The sequence below is a fragment of the Pinus tabuliformis genome, chromosome X, assembly GCF_031772625.1.
Source record: "Pinus tabuliformis cultivar Carrire ecotype Pingquan chromosome X, CPIR1, whole genome shotgun sequence".
NCBI lineage: Eukaryota > Viridiplantae > Streptophyta > Pinopsida > Pinales > Pinaceae > Pinus > Pinus tabuliformis.
The window spans coordinates 721652531-721669625 of NC_142308.1; positions in this window are offsets into that span (position 1 = coordinate 721652531).

The window sequence follows — 17095 nt, forward strand, 5'->3', positions numbered from 1 at the left end:
TTTGGGCCAGTTCTGCTTCTTGTCTATAAACTTCCAGCACATCTCCTCTCGTTGGTGTTGAACTCTGCGTGGTACCCGCAACTATCCACATCGTATTCTTCAGAAATCCCGACATTGTTGGCCATATCACAACTCTCAGCCTTACTCCTTGAGCGTAGATAATGAAGAGTTCCATAGCGGTGGGACAACACAATAGCTTAAGGTTCTCAGAATTGTAGCTTGTTTGGTGAAGGCCTCCCTGTGATTTATAAGTGTTTCGAAATTCAAATCTATTGGCTCCTGCCTTTTCCGGTGTCCTCATATTGATCTTGTGGCAGATCATTCCAGATCTGGTTTGTACCTTGTCTCTTAATTGCTCGCTGCCCACTCCCTTTTGCCATAACTCAGACATTTTGTCATGAATAGTGATAGAAATGGTCACCTCTCTACTTGTCAACGCAGCAGTGCATCCCTTTCCGCGCAACCATGACCCTTGTGACAGACCATATCTATGTGCACCCCGGTGGTCACACAGCTTCCCCCCAGACTGCTTTATCGTCTCGTGCTCTCTTTCAACTGGCTGGAGCGGTGAGATTGTCCTTCGGTCGGTTAGTCAGGCGGTCGACCCACCTGTGTAGAGCTTCAGGCGACTGCCATTTACTCTTCCTGGGAAGGGATATCCATTGAGCTTAGTAAGCTGGACCATGCCCCCATATGTAACTTCTTTGACTACATAGGGACCCAACCAATGCATTCGGAGCTTGCCAGGGAATTTCTCGAACTTGCTGTCATATAGTAATACTAGATCATTCTCCTTGAAAGTGCGCACCTTGATATGGTGATCATGCCACGCTTTCTCTCACTATTTTTGTACTTGTTGATGGAATCTGGCTAAAAACCATTCCTCCTCAAGTTCCTCCAGTTGCGTGAACCGTTCCTCCAAAGCCCCGCGGTCGGCCATGCCTATTATTGCTGCGATTCACAAACTGGGTACAATATATTCCATGGGCATAACAGCTTCCTTACCATAGACTAACCGGAAAGGTGTCTGGCCCGTCAACTTCTTGCACGTGGTTCGGTAAGCCCATAGCATAGCAGGGATGCGTAAGTCCCAATCATTTTGCTGTGCATTACAGACCTTAGTCAATGCAGTCTCCAAGATTTTGTTGAATGCTTCGACGGTCCCATTTGCTTGTGGATGGTATGGCGTACTCTATTGATGATATATTCATAATTCCTCAGTGAGTGCACTTATCGTTTCATTCAGAAAGTGTGTTCCCCGGTCGCTCATTAGAATTTTGGGACATCTAAACCGTGTCAACATGTTCTCGAACAAAAATTTCACCGCTGTAGCAGCCGTGCAATCCTTAATTGGCTGTGCTTCTGCCCACCGGGTCAAATATTATGTCGCGATGATGATACAGCATGCACCCGTTTTCCCTTGAGGTGCAATAGGTCCCATGAAGTCAATTGCCCACTTCTCGAACGGTTGGAGCATCATCTATGGATTGAGTGGCATTTCATACCTTCGCGATGGTTTCCCAGTCCATTGACATACGTCGCAAGCCCGACAATATGCTTTCGAGTCTTGATGTAGAGTTGGCCACCATAGTCCTGCATGAAGAATATTCTATGTTGTGGCACGATCCACATAATGTCCTCCAACAACCCCTCCATGTGCTTCGGCTAGGATCCGTCCTCGCTTGAATTCAGGTACATATTTGTGTAATATTTCGTCATTGCCCATCTTGTAAAGGTGTCCTACAATAACAGTAAAGTCAGCTACGCGTATCACCAATTCTTTCTTCTGCTGAATGGAATATCCTTGCGGCATGGTTCCTGTGGTTAAGAAGTGGATTATGTCCTCAAAATGGCCATTTGCGATGTGCACTACATATAGCTGTGCATCCGATAGTCCTTCCTCAAAATTTGTGGGCTCTTCGCCGTTCTCAATTTGAGATAGGTGGTCTTGCCCTGCGTTTAGACGTCCTGGCTTTATGACGACTTTGAATTCATATTCTTGAAATAATAACAACCACCTACAATTGTGCCCCCCCTAACACATGCTTATTCACTAGGTATTTTAGCGCTAAGTGGTCAGTATACATCTTAAAGTGCCCTCCAAGCAGATAGTGGCGGTATTTTTGGAGTGTGTATACCATTGCCAATCCTTCTCGCTCAGTAGTGGAGTAGTTCTTCTCAGCTTTTGACAATCGTTGACTTGCGAATGTGATCGGATGATCAATTACCTCCACTCCTTCTTGAGTGAGCACCATGCCTAATACGATACACGACACGTCAACGTGCACATGAAATTTCATGTCCCGTTTTAGAAAGACCAATATAGGGGCTGATTCCATCTTTTCCTTAATATGGTCCAATCATCAAGATATACCTCTAAGAACTTGTGTATAAATTCCTTGAATGCAGCTACCACAACGTGGGAGAATATCGCCGACGCATTCTTTAGTCCAAAGGGCATCACCATATACTGAAAACATCCCCATTCGGTGGTGAAAGTTGTCTTACTTCTGTCCTCTGGCGCGATCTTGATCTGGTGGTAACCCGAGAATCCGTCCGTGAAGGAGTAGGCTTCCTGTCCTCCCACATTCTCCAGTACCTCGTCTGTAAATGGTGTCGGAAAGGGATCATTGACACATGCATCATTGAGCTTTCTGAGATCGACGCAGATGTGAATTTCACCCTTTTGTTTCTTCTCCTGCACAACCATAGGACTTACCTAGTCAGACTCTTCTACCAGTTCAATTATTCCTGCTGCAAGCATCTTATCCAACTCTTCGCGGACCTTCGCTTTGTATTTTGGATTCAACCAGTAAGGCCACTACTTAACTGGCTTCGCATCCAGCTTCAGGGTTATCTTTATCATTCCTAGGTCACCAAGGATTCTTTTAATTCAGTGATTTTTGTAGGGAATAAGTCTTGATATTCTTGAAGCAACTCGACCACCTTTTCCACCGTGGCATCGTCCCAATAGTCTCCCAACGTTACATACTTCAACTCTTCCTATGTTTCGATGTTTACTTGTTTTGTTTTTAGTGGCGCGATGATGTCTGGATCCTCGATTGCTGGTCCGCGCACCTCGCGACTCCCCTCTATTTCTGGAATATTGATGTTTCTAGGGTTGTCCTCATCATCTTCTACCTGCACATTGTAACATTCTAGGGCCTGGCTTAACTGTCGCGACCAGTCTGGCTGCACAATTTCTTCTGGTTCCGATGGTATTTTGAAGATAGTGGCCTTTACCACCTGCAACACATCGTCCACAGTATCTATCCATTGATCCCCAAAGAGGCAAGTTGACAGAAACCCTTCGTGCAAGATATCCCATTCGCCTATGCCATGTCGGAGCTCTGTTTCAGTATACCAATTTCTTTGGATGATGTCTAGGGTATGATAAAATAAATGTACGCACTCCTATTGGGGCTCTTCTCCATAAGTTTGGACCCATCTGGTTAGGTGCATGTGCGGATCATCACGTCCATTGTATTTCTCCGTTATGCGTAGTTCCAATCTCCCAAATCGTATCTGCATCATGCACCTACACTCACCAATTTTCGAAGGTTCCTTCATGTGTGCCCCACCAATGTACAGGCGTCGCGCGCAATGCCCATTTCAACGCATCGAACCGCTGGTGCTCTGGTACCGTGCTTTCAAATTTGATCAAGAATTCATCTACTACTGTTAGCCCATCATACATTGGTAGTTCACGATCCTGAGCTTTAACGCAACACAGCGATTTAGTCACCATATTGCAGTTTAACGTGGTTACCCCATTTAGCCGGTTATGCCATCGCTCATCTTCTTCATTTGAATCTTTGGTGCAGGAGTCTGCATGCTCCCATGATATTCTTCCTTCCACCGTCGAATTGTCCCTCACTTGATGTCATGTAGTGATTTTGTAAATACAATCTAATTCATCATCACTTCCTTCATCACGCACGGGTTCAGTGTAACATGGTCCTTCAGCTGGGTCTAACGGAATGACTACGTGGAGTGACTTCTTCTCAAAGATCATTTTCCGCTTCTTTAAATTAATAACTCCATTCATGTTAGTGGCCCAGTATATTCCTAATAATGCAAGGTAAGGGCTACTTTCATCCACAATTTCGATTACCTTGAAGTCCGTTTGGGTTCTCCCGCCTTCTATATCTACCGTAATCCCTTGCAGTCTTCCCATGGGCAAGATCTTCTGTTGATTCACCATCCTTAATTGAATAGGAGACCATTGCAACGTTGGCTTGCCCATGCGCTCCCACATCTGTCTAGGTAGTAAATTTGCATCTGAGCCTAGGTCCAGAATGATGTGATCCATCTCATAGTCACCAATCTGTGCTGTTAACCGCATTTCCCGCCCAATCCGTGACACATGTTTTCCCAATTTTCGGATCATGCAAGGTTCAGTTGACCCTGCACACCTATTTATCAATTCTTGCAAGCCCTTAACCGCTCTATTATTGCAAAGCAATTTCATGCATGTCTCTAAAAAGGTAGTCAGCATTGAGGGATCCCTTAGCTCGGATTGATCCCTACTACCTGGGGTAGAGACTACCATGAAGCTCTCCCTAGCTTCTAGACCTGTCTCCTTGCGAATTCCTGTGTCCTCCTTGGTTGGTTCCCCCTTATCTTCTCCTGTGACCGTGCCACTTCTAAGCACCATATTTAGGTTGGGATCTTCTTCGCGCAGTTCAGACCTCATCATCTGGACGTTCTGTGTCGTCGTAGGTTGTGTTGCCTTTTTCTCATGAATCTGCACTATCAGTGTGGGGCAATCTATCAGTTCATGATCGAATTGTTCGCAGTAAGGGCATGATATTCTGGTCGGATTAGTACAGTCTCGTGTGTAGTGACCTGGTCCTCCGTAGCTGTAATAGATGAGTTGGTCATGACCCCTTCCTAGCCCCATTCCTCCCCGTCCTCGTCCACATCCCTGGAACCCACCGCATGCTATCACCGCGGCTAGATCCTGACCTCGCACTTCAGTTTGCATTCTGTAGGCAGGTGACTGGTCCATCAATAGTTGATAACTACGACAGTCTCGTTCCTCGTGGCCCACCGATTTGCAAAAGTTGCAAAATAGCTGCTGGGGGGGGTTGTCTCATGTTCTGTAATAGATGCTAGTTTTCCGTGGCATGCTTTCCTCCCTCCTGACATATCACGCACCAGAGTGCGGGCGCTGCTCTTAGCCCGGCTTGTACCTCTGGTCGCAATAGCATTGGTCCCCCCGCTGCCACATAGCTTGTGAAAACTGGACAATGATCTTTATCATGACCCTGGCTCTGACACTTTATACACCATAATTCCTCCTGGGCTCTTAGGCAAGGTGCCTGTTCTTGTTTTAACTTATGAATTTCTAAAGAAATGTTTTGTATTTGCACGTGGATTTGCTAAACTCTCAACCCCAGATCCTGTATCGGGGTTTCGTGCAACCTCATCGCTGTCTCTAATGCCTCAGCCTGGGTTGAGATATTTTGCTGTGACAACGCCGTCCTCAGATGTGGCGTTAGTGACGCCACAAACCACGTGCAATGCTGTGCATTCGACAACGTCATGTTCGCATCACGGATTGTACTTTTCAATCTCTGATCTAGATCCCACGGAGTTTCACTAGGCATCATTGTGATTTCCTTGAACCCTATGATTGACTGTGTTTCAGATTTCAGTGGACTAAATTCGTTTTTTTTAATTTAGTCTGGATCTCCGCTGTTCCCGCATTCGGGTGATCGCTTGAGTACTTTATATACCATGTCAGCGCTTGGTCCTACAACGCACTAACTAAGGTAGCCTTCTTGACGTAATCATCTGTAACTCCATGTGCTTCCCATACCGCCGCTACCACGAACCAAAATTGTTCTGGATCTTCGCTTCTTGCCCCTTTGAATACCGGTAGCTAGATCGCACTCGTCATTCTTAACCTTTGGCTTGCGCGTCAACGTTTTATAAATTCTTACTACTCCTGATCCAATCAACCTTCAAGCTCTTTCCTTGTAGGATTCTAGTGTTCCGACATTAGACACCCCTTAGGAAGATCCCCATCCTGGCAATGGAACCATTTGTTGGCTTATATGGGCCTGACCAAGGTCCAGAAGAGTTATTTAGCCAAACAAATCCCACAGCTACCGACCCTTTCAGCAACAACCCACGAAACACAGGCTGAGGTCTCACCTGAGGTAGTAGGGGAGGGTGCTGGAACCAGGTTTCCGCACCCTTGGGATATCTTGATGTGGTATGGAAGGCTCGCATTCCATTCTGTGGCTTCGTGCCACTCGACCTCGCGTAGATCTGGATCCAGGAAAATCCTTACTACTTATTAATATGCTATTTATAGATTAGATCTACTTTTTATGGTCTTTAAGTAAACATTTAACAGGAATAACTAGTTCGCGCACCCAGAAAAGATACAGATTCACATAGATTCATAGCATAAGCATACGCGCATAAAATAGTTATATCAACCATAAATTAGCCAGTTCCACAATAATTCAGATTTAACATAAAATTTCAGAATCAACTTATCTTTATTCACTTCCTTCACCAATACATCCAGATCTACCCTACGCACTCAGCTGCAGGGGTTTGCACACATAGCTGTGGACTCTACTAGGCCTCTGCGCACACAGCTGCAGAGCCTCTATCTATCTACCAACCCCCTTGACTCAGAATTATAGACGCTTCAAGACTTCATTCTTCAAAAACCCATTGCATTCCAGATCAAAAAGTACATACCAAAAAACTACCTTCTACCCATAGAGCCTCTCTCTGTTTATACATTCCCATGGTCTGCGGACCATGGGCAAGCTGACTTACTTCCTATTCTTCTATATTATTTCTTGTGCAGACAACCCTTTGACTCGATCTATTACCTTTCGCGCTCTGCATATTTCAGAATTTTTACAATATTTTTATCCTAATTTATAGGCTCTAAGCCCCCAAAACTATTACGCATGACCTCCGCTACACAACATATGGGCAGTACATCTAGCCTGGCTATGGCTAGATTCAGTTCAGTGATTTCTTGGGCATTGTTCAAGTACCCTTGCAGTAGCAAGGACAACCTCTGCAACAACAAAGGTAGCCTTTGTTACCTCAAGGGAAACCTTTGTTGTAGCAAGGGCTCTCCGCACAACAGCAAGGGAAAATGATCCCGTAGCAAGGTCAACTGCAACAACCGCAAGGTCAACCCTTGCAACAGTTGCAGAAAATCATGCAGCAACAGATGCAATATGCTCGGCACAACTCTCAACCCATGTCCTCACAGGGCCAACCTTTGTAGCCCCAGGGACAAATTTTTCAACCGCAAGGTCAACCCTTGCAACAACAAAACCGACCAGGGCAGAAACAACCCTTGTATGCATATTGTTAGATTCCTATACCAATAGGAGTCATAATTTTGAATGACTAAGGTTAAGCATTGTAATATTGTACATACCTTCACTTTCTGCAAATTTTTTCCATATTAAAAATTAAAAAATATAAAGAGGGTATGTCCTAAAAGAAATATGAAAGGACAAAAAGAATAAGAGAAGGTAAAAAAAATGAAAATATATGGACCCCCCCCCCCCCCCCCAAAAAAAAAAAAAGAGAGACCCTGAAAGTGTGCAAGTCTAAATGCCACCACTATTTACTTTTATGCATAATAATGATTGTGTGCAGCTTGTTATTCATGCCACAATCCATGGTAATCAAACTGTTTAATCTTGATTATATCATGCTTTGAATTTTATGTTTATAATTAGAGAATAAAATTTGACCAAACTATTTAATCTTGGCAGATCAGTAGATAGGTAGAGAAATAAAAGGATCTCATAAGCTTAATATGAGCCCTTGGAAGACATAAGGTTAGAAGTAGATAGTTTTTTTTATAAAAGAAAAGGTAGGATAAGGGTTTTCTAGCCTAAATGCACCCAAATAAATGAAGAATAAATGTTAGGGTAAGTAAATGGGTAAGTAGAAGAAAGGTTGCTGAAGTATGAAGTTGATTGGATCACAACACATGCATCATGCTTAGATACATATTTCAATATGTATGATCAATTATGGAAGCAAAAACAAAGGTTTGCAAGTTAATGTGATTAACTCCCCCTCATTCATTTTTCCCCTTACTTACTAATTTCCCCATCCACAAGTATGTTCTAGTACTTTAAATCCTTCAAGTCAAAGAGGTTCAGAGCATTTCTCTGACTTTTGGTGGGACGGACCCTCGGCTTAATGACTTATGGACATCAAGTGTTAGAATCCACTTCATAAAAGTCATCACCCTTCACTACCCTAATAAAACCCCTTTTCTTAAGGTTAAACTTCATTTGCCTAGGAAAAGTAAAGCAACTCCATGTTAAATTCTATTTCACTCAAAAAACCCACAAAAATGTTTTATCCTAAGTGTAAGTGTATATAAGTAAATTGCACAAATGATACATTTATGCTTAGTGGTATGTTCACTCCGCACATTCATTTCATATTAATTTTTAGCTTTATTATATAAATCCCTGATATACCATTACCCCTATATTAAATAAATCCCCTATATAAATATCCCAACCCTTAGTTTTAATATAAACTATATAATTTACCCCATATCCGACAAAACCATCTTAATACACCTCAATGCGGTAAACCTAAACTAATCCTATTTTTAAGCCCCTCCTGATCATTTTAATCCATCATTATGTCTTAATTAATCCCAAATCACCAAGGATTAAAGCCCTGAGCCCCCCCGAAACCCATGCTCTTATCACCCACGTACTTCCTTCGCCCGACTGCCATCAGATCATCATCGCCCTCATCTGATGGTCCATAGCCATCTCAACCGCGCCCGACAGCCGACCTTTACCTGCCTGATAAGGTGGTTTTCCCCGCCCCCCCCCACTGCTACGTGTCGAGCAATGGAGTAGATAAGGTGACCCCTCCGAAATACCAATTCCTCCATAAAAGCGGTGCGATGGCTTGGGAAACCGCCTCCCCGCTCAACTCGATAAAACATCTACTGTTCATATGTAAAGTTTCCCACCAAAACGTGACTGTTGCTTAATAAAAAGGGCGAGAAGCCCTTTATCGTATTTTTTTGCTCGAGCTCTTTGAAAACCTCTGCAAACCAGTGCGACACCTGAAAACCTGAAAATTAACAATTAACCCCATTTAAGTCCTCAAAGAAGCTGTGGAGACCACCTTCAAAGCTCTCAGAGTCCTTTCAACCTTCCGCCAATGTCCAGAACACCAGTTTGAAGTCAATTCACCTAAACTCCAGGTATTTGTGAACGAATTACTAGTCACCTTGTTAAATTTGAAAAATGTTTTGTATTTAAAAGTATTTTAATTAAGTAAAATTAATTGAAATTACTTTAAATTCAAAGCACACACCCAAACCCTTATGAAATCTTCCAGTTTCCATCAAAAACCTCTGAATAAACCTGTGAAAGTCAAATTCAAATCCATAAGAAATGAATTATGGCTGCCCCTATCGCCATGGATGTCAGACCTATCACTACTCCCCATTTGGACCTAGACCACCTCCCCTTGGAGGACATGGATTTTTAAATCAAAGACACAAGTGCATATGAGGTTGTGCTCAAAATTCATTGCTAGAGAAAAGACAGATATCTGAACCATTCTGATGATATTGGTCTTTGGGACGCCAATTTTCCCAAATACCAATTTCCCTAAGTACATGTTTTTCCGGAAATGATTCATATGTGCCATGCCTATTACATTCCCAGCCAGAGAGATACAATGTCCCCTGACCAAAAGGTTTTGTTCACAATCATAGCTGAGTCAATTAATGAGATGTTGCAAGTCAAACTAGGTCCTGACCTGACCCCACTATCCATTGGGGATTTGTTAGACCTGTACACCAATTTGACCCCCTCTAGACTAGCCTAAATATTTCAAACTTTCATTATTGAAGACAAGCACATTCCTAAAGATGCCCCTCCATATGTTTCTGCCATTTTTTCTGAAAGAGGAAAGCATATTGTGACTATGATATCATGTGTTTTGGGTTGTACCACTGATGGATTTGTTGACGAGCTTACCCTGGCCTTCATGTCCATTTTCACCCCTAGAAAGCCTCCTGCTACTATATATAATTATTCCCAGTTCATAGCTAAAAGGATGCATGAATAATTTACCAGAATGCATAATGAGAGAGTATTCAAATACTCATCTATACTATACCATATGTTTTTGTATTATCAGTTAGACATATTTCCCTTCACCCTCCAGAAGCTTGATACTAGAGGTCAGCCTAGGTCTATAATATTTGCACACCATTGTTCCACAAGTATTCATCACCATACACTTATACAGACTTCATTGATTCTTTTTTCCATCCAGTCTTGAGCATTCTGATAGGAAGCCCTCCACCCATAATAAGCCAAGATATCAAAAGAGTCCTCTAGTTGTCCAAGCAAAGTAAAGTGGCAGATTGGTACCTTTACCAAAACCATACTGAGATAAGATAATATGGTTGCCATCTATCCCCATAAAAACTCCCCAAATACCTCCCCATGAGGTTATTTTCTCTAGAATATTATAGGCAGATAATGAATTCTAATGAATTCAATTTTGTCTCAGCTAAGAAAATAACCCAGTGCAAAGTCAAAAATTAGTTAGATCCTTTCATTTTCAATTCTAGAGAAGCAGGTCAGGAAGCAAATCTGATTCTACAAAAAATGAAGTTCCAAAATAGTTTCATGTGGAGATATGACCCCCAAGGGTTTATGACCAAACTTAGACAAAAGGTCAAATTGGGGCCTTACATTCATCACCCCATACCAGAGATATAAAGATATGCCAATCAATCTGAGTGGCCGGAAAACACTCTCTGTAGACAGGGATAGTACAAAGGTAGATGTTGAAAATACCTTGATTGATCTAGAGAGACAATTTGATGAAAATTCATTCTTGGAGGTACCACAACAAGAAGCAACCGTGAGTACCCCAGCTGTTTTACAGACTCCTCAGAATGAGGAAAAGAATCCCAAGAGGAATAGAGAGGGAGCCTCCACTTCAGGCATAGCCACATCCAATGTGCAGTATGAAGGTATTTAGAGCAAAAGACCAAGACTCAATCCTATTTCAGAATAGGAAGACACGGAAGGATCAATAGAAGTGACTAATACTGAGTTTGACATGAGTAGGGGCACAACTCCATCTGGAGAAACACAGGAACCATCTACCTCACAAAATCAAATGTTAGAAAGGTAGCTCAGTGTAGAAGTCTCCTTATTTAGTAGGCCTATTGATAAAGATAAGGATATTAAGGAAAAATTTAAAGAAATCAAAATGAGAAATGAGAAACTGAAGGTACAGTCTTATGCACAATATCTCAAGATCACACCTACCAATCAAACTAGGTTGATGTCAGGATTTGACATCAAGGAAGGAAAGATGAAAGTTTATTTCATAAAGCCAACTGTGCAACCACCAAGGACATCATTAGATTATAAAAAGATCAATTTTGAGGTATTGGCAAGGGATATTCATCCCATTGACCAAATTGAATTTCACAGGCAGGTTGGAGAAATGATTTACTCCACCCTTACAAGTAAAGCCATATCTGCCCATCAATTGCAGAATTCATTGACCAATATCTCAGCTTAGTATCAGTTGGAGAAGGCCTCCTCATAGGCCAAAGACACCAGAATTAAGTCTTTGGAGGACTTAGTGATTGAATTAGGACATGATCCCAAAGACATCAAAGCCACTGAACAACTGATCAAGGAAACAAATGATGACATTGCAGCACTTAAAAAGCAATTGAAGATACCTCAGTTGTAGCATCCCCAGACACAGGAAGTCTTGGAAAACCAAACCAGACATGAAGAATTGATGGACTTAGTCCTAAAATTAAATGATCAGTTAAGGGAAACAAAGAAGGAATTGGACACTTTAATTCAATTGAAGAAAAGTAATATTGCCACTACATCTGTAAATGTCATCCCAATAGTCTCAACAGTTGTTGCTTCCACATTGGCTCCCACAACTCTTGTGCCCACAACACAAAAGGTTCCAACAAAGTCTACATCAGTAGCAGGTACGTCAAGTGAAGAAGCAACAAAATTGGTTACATCTATGGAAGAGATGTCCATATAGGCTACAAAGATGAATAAACTGAAAGAAAAGGTGACAAGCTTGGAAACTGATTGCAAGCTTGACAAAATCATGCACAAAGAAGAAGTGCAAAAAGCTTCCAGAATGAATGAAATATTAAAAGCCATGGAGAAGGACCTAACACTGAAAGAACCCCTTGGATAGGCCAAGGAACTACTATGGGCCAATATCATTGACTCCGTCAATGATATTTGGCCATCTATTCAGGTGATTTTTGAACAGATAGATTTAATAAAGATGGCTATAGAGGCCATCCAAAAGGTAAAAGAAGAATTAGGAGAGATGCCCGAAGATGCCACCAGAATAATCCAATTCCTTAATAATAAAAGCAAGTATGAGCTTCAGGAATTGGATATAGAGGACAGAACTGAAACAATTTTAGAAGTGAGAAAATTCCTTTCCAAGAGAAACTTAATGTTAAATTTGAAGGACGAGTGTCAAAGTATGCAGGTATCCATTGATTGATTTATGGCTAAATTTCAAATTTTGAGAGAGAAAGGGTTACCCAGTCCCTTAGTAGTAAATGACAAGCTCATGACACAATAGGATTATAACGACAAAATCATAGAGCTAGCCAAAGAATAGGTTAGTACATCATCAGTCGAGGCATTTCCAATAGGAAAAATACTTTATCAGACATTTGAAAACTTGTTTTACCTCCAGCATGAGGTAAAATACTTGTTTATGAATAAGCTTACTTTTTCCAAGTACACTGAGGCAGATGAAATATATAGGAGGATGCTTAAGATCTAATTACCTGATGCTGAGACATGGGAGAAATTGACTGATTTACTGTGAGAAATATGCAATAAAAAGGTTAAAGGATAGTAGAATTAAGACAAGAAGGTCAAAAGATGAAGACAACATCAAAGTCAAAGAGTATTAGTGTTAAAGTGCATCAGATGAAAGCCAAAAGTAAATGAAGATTCTAGTGTAAAAGATCAAACAACAAAGCAACATTAAGGGCTAAAAATCAAACCATAAAAGCCAACAGTGCCAAACTAAAAGGGACAACATGAAGCAGTTCAATAGTCGTCTCTATCTTCTTGCAAGAAGACATTTTTATTTCCTATATTAAATATCAAATTAGTTTGAGATAATTTTTAATAATTTTTTTATAAATACTTCACAATTCAAAGTATGTAGGGTGGATTCTTAGACATTTCTATAGAATTTTGATCAAAAAGACTGTAAAGCTATTGTATCATTGACTGAGCCATCAAACTGAATTGATGAATAAAGACATGATATTTCATAGGATTCATGTGTTGAGCGAAGTGCGAACAAGTATTTTCATATGTTATCGTTATATTTCTTAAATGTTTTCCACAATCTTTAATGTATTTCTGAATCTAAATGCTATAACTGGAACAATATCTCATAATTTGTTTAATTACACTCTGTTTTAATAGTTATGCATATAAATGTTTTCAACGTATATCTAAGTTAAGGAGTTCTTAATTTCTCCTTAGTTTAGGTTGTTTCTTGCTAATCCAGATCAAATGATTCTTAATTTCCCTTTGATTTTGATTACCCTCTATTCCTTGTTCATATCTTGGTCTAAGAACCCTTAATTGCTCTCTCACCTTGATTAAAACCATTTCACCCCCCTGTTCCAAAGACCTGCACTTTACTCTGCTAGCTTTCCCTTTGAACATTCCCTTTAGTGAGTTGATCCAGTTCTGCTGCCCTTCTATTGACTCCATAGCCCAATGGTCTAAAGACATCATTCTATCCATCTGTTTCAAGGATCCCACCATCCAATCTTGAATACAAATAAAAAACCCCCAGAACATTCATAACTAGCCTGAAATCCAAGCAAACAAAGCTAAATCATATAGAGAGAGCCCTCTCTGAGCCTAGGTTTGCTAAAGCCTATGCTCCAAAGTTGGTTTGTGATTACCTCAGTCATTTTATTTCTTCTAATAACTTCTAGAGAAATTTTTGAGTGAGAACATAGTGGCGACCATACTAGGGACCAACGAATCCTCAGGCGTAATAAAGCTTTAAGAAAATTCTAAATATACATTCTGAGCCTATTAAAGTCATTTGTTCGAAGTTATTTTTAAAAAATGTCACAAAAACAATTAAAAAATTTGAAGTTCTGGCTTCTAGGAAGACTCATTTTACTAGGGCTAATCCAGATCCAGACCTTGCCCCAATAGTTGATAATCCCAACCTAATTTCAAGAAAATATAAAAAAGAAGAAAGTTCGGTTAGCCAAATATCATTAGTTAAATCTAATTCATGTCCTGATGAGTGGTTATTTTTTGAATAAATTCCCTTTGATGTGCCATTTTATCTTTCATTTTTTAGAACCAAATCTGAAAATGCAATCGATGAAACTGTTCTAGATCCTGATTTTATTGCAGACCTTGAAGTTCAACAGGCCAACAAATCAATTGATGAATACATTATGAAATCTCCACAATCATCCATTAACACTGCCACGACCCCTGATCTTTATGAACAATTGTCCATTACTTTGAGTTCACATAGTTCCCTTCAACTTCAACAATAATACCTTCTGAAGTCCATTCTTCACCACCATTTATACCTACAATCCTTCACCAATCTATCGTTACTCATTCATCATCTACTAGTCCTGGTTCTTCATCCATTGTTGCATCATCTCCAAGTACCTCAACCCCACATCTCAGCCTCTCCCAACTTACAACCATGGCAGCCAGATATGCTCCCTTAAACTTTAATGTGGCCCTGGCTCCTATGCCAGTAGACTACCAAAGTAAAATTGTTCAATTTGATGGCACAGGACATTACACTGCACAACAACATGTCAACAAGATGACAAATTACTTTGAGTTGCACGAAATTGACACAGATAATGTTCAAATGAGATTGTTTGCCCAGACTTTAGCTGGTGATGTTAGGAAATGGTTTAGAGCATTGCCTGCTAATAGTATTGATAGTTTAGATATGTTTTACCAACAATTTTTGAATAGATGGGAAAAGAAAAAGAATCCCCTACAAATCCTTTCAGAATATGAGAATATTAGAAGGGGGCCTAATGAAATTGTTCAAGATTACTGCACTAGATTCAATAATATATATAATGCAATCCTAGTTAACCTTAGACCCCCACCTGACTTAACATTAATAAAGTTCCCTGATGGTTTTGACACAGATATGGCATACCAACTTAGGGAAAGAAACCCCCCAACATTAGAAGAAATGCAAAGTGTAGCAGTTAGTGTAGAAACTAATTTGTTAGCTAAAATATATAGAGTTAGAAATGAAAGGAGAGGGACTGCAAAGGATGAAACTTCACCATTTGATATTAAAATAGATAGTTTAACCAAAAGTATGGAAAGACTAATGGATAGAATAGAAAACATAGAAAGGAAACCCCAATGGGATAACCAATAAGCACCTCCAATTAGAAACCCAAATTTTAGAAAAAACCAAAACATTGGGAAAAATGGACTGGATCAGAACATGAGGCCTCCTTTTCAAGAAAACGATGCAGATACATCCCATCCAGAAGATCTAGAACAATATGCACAAATTAACCTAATGGGAATAAATGACGAGGACACTATTTTTATAACCCAAGATGAGCAGGAACTGTATATGCTGCAACAATTACAATTATAGTCTGCGGAATCATTTGATTACAAACAGGGATATGATTCTTCCATCTTTGAAGTTCATAAACAGTATAACCTAAGAAGCAAAAAGAATGCTAATGTCCCTAACCAAACTAAGAAAACAATACAAAATCAGCCCAAGAAAGTAAAAGAAGCCGCTGTTTCAAAAATCCTCCAAATTCTCCCTAGGGAAAACCCAAAACCTTCTAGTCCCACAATTGTAGACATAACCTCTGATCAACCTTCTGCTGATCAACAATCCACTTTAATTCCACCTAAGGAACTAGTGGACAAAGCTAAAAACATTATATTTGAAAATCCACATAAAGGAAAAGAGGACAAGCCTACTAAAATCCCTACTGCAAAAATTCAAAACCTTCAAACAGAAAAAGTATGTTTTCCATTCAATTTGGGAGCAGAGATAGCAAAGCTAAAGATTTCAGTTCCTTTAACAGAACTAATCAAGAATGAAACTTATAAATCACAGATAACCCAGACCTTAAACATTACTGAAAATGAGGATTTAGTCAACTTGTTTGATGACCAACCAGAACTCATATTTGGTCCAGATGTTAATGGAAAACCATTATAAGGAGGAGTTCCACCTTTTTACATTAGCCTTAGTATCCATGAAAAAATTCTACATAATGTAATGTTGGATTCTGGGGCCTCTCACAACTTAATGCCCAAATCAGTGATGGAGAAATTAAACCTAGACATTACAAGGCCTTATAAAGACTTATTCTCATTTGACTCTAGTCAGGTAAAGTGTCTAGGATTGATTAAAGACCTGTGTGTCACTTTAGTCCAATATCCTGCCAAAAGCATCCTTATGGATATTGTAGTTGCTGACATCCCACCAAAGTATGGCATGCTGTTATCCAGATCATGGGGAGCCAAACTTCAGGGATCCTTACAACTAGATATGTCATATGCAACAATCTCTATTTTTGGACAACCTAAGAAACTATACTGAGAAACCTTAATGAAATATATGGTAAGTAGCCAGGATCGACCTCAAACATTTCCCATATACTACATACACTCAGATATCGATTCTTTTATCCTGTATAATGCTGATCAAACACAATAAAAAATTTCAGACAATGCTAATACAGAACCAAAAAAAATTGCAGTTTCTACACAAAATGAAATAGACCAGACTACATAACTGTTCAATGAACAAGACAGTCAAATTTCTATAAATGATGAAAAGTTTGTTGCACTAGATAGTGTAAATATATGTCATGAGATGTTATGGCATTTAGATTTTGATGGATCAGTCAATAGGTTAGGAGCAGGAGTAGGAGTGTGGATATATAATTTGGAAAATGATTACTCAGAAGGCCATGCATATAGATTGAATTTTAAATGTACCAATA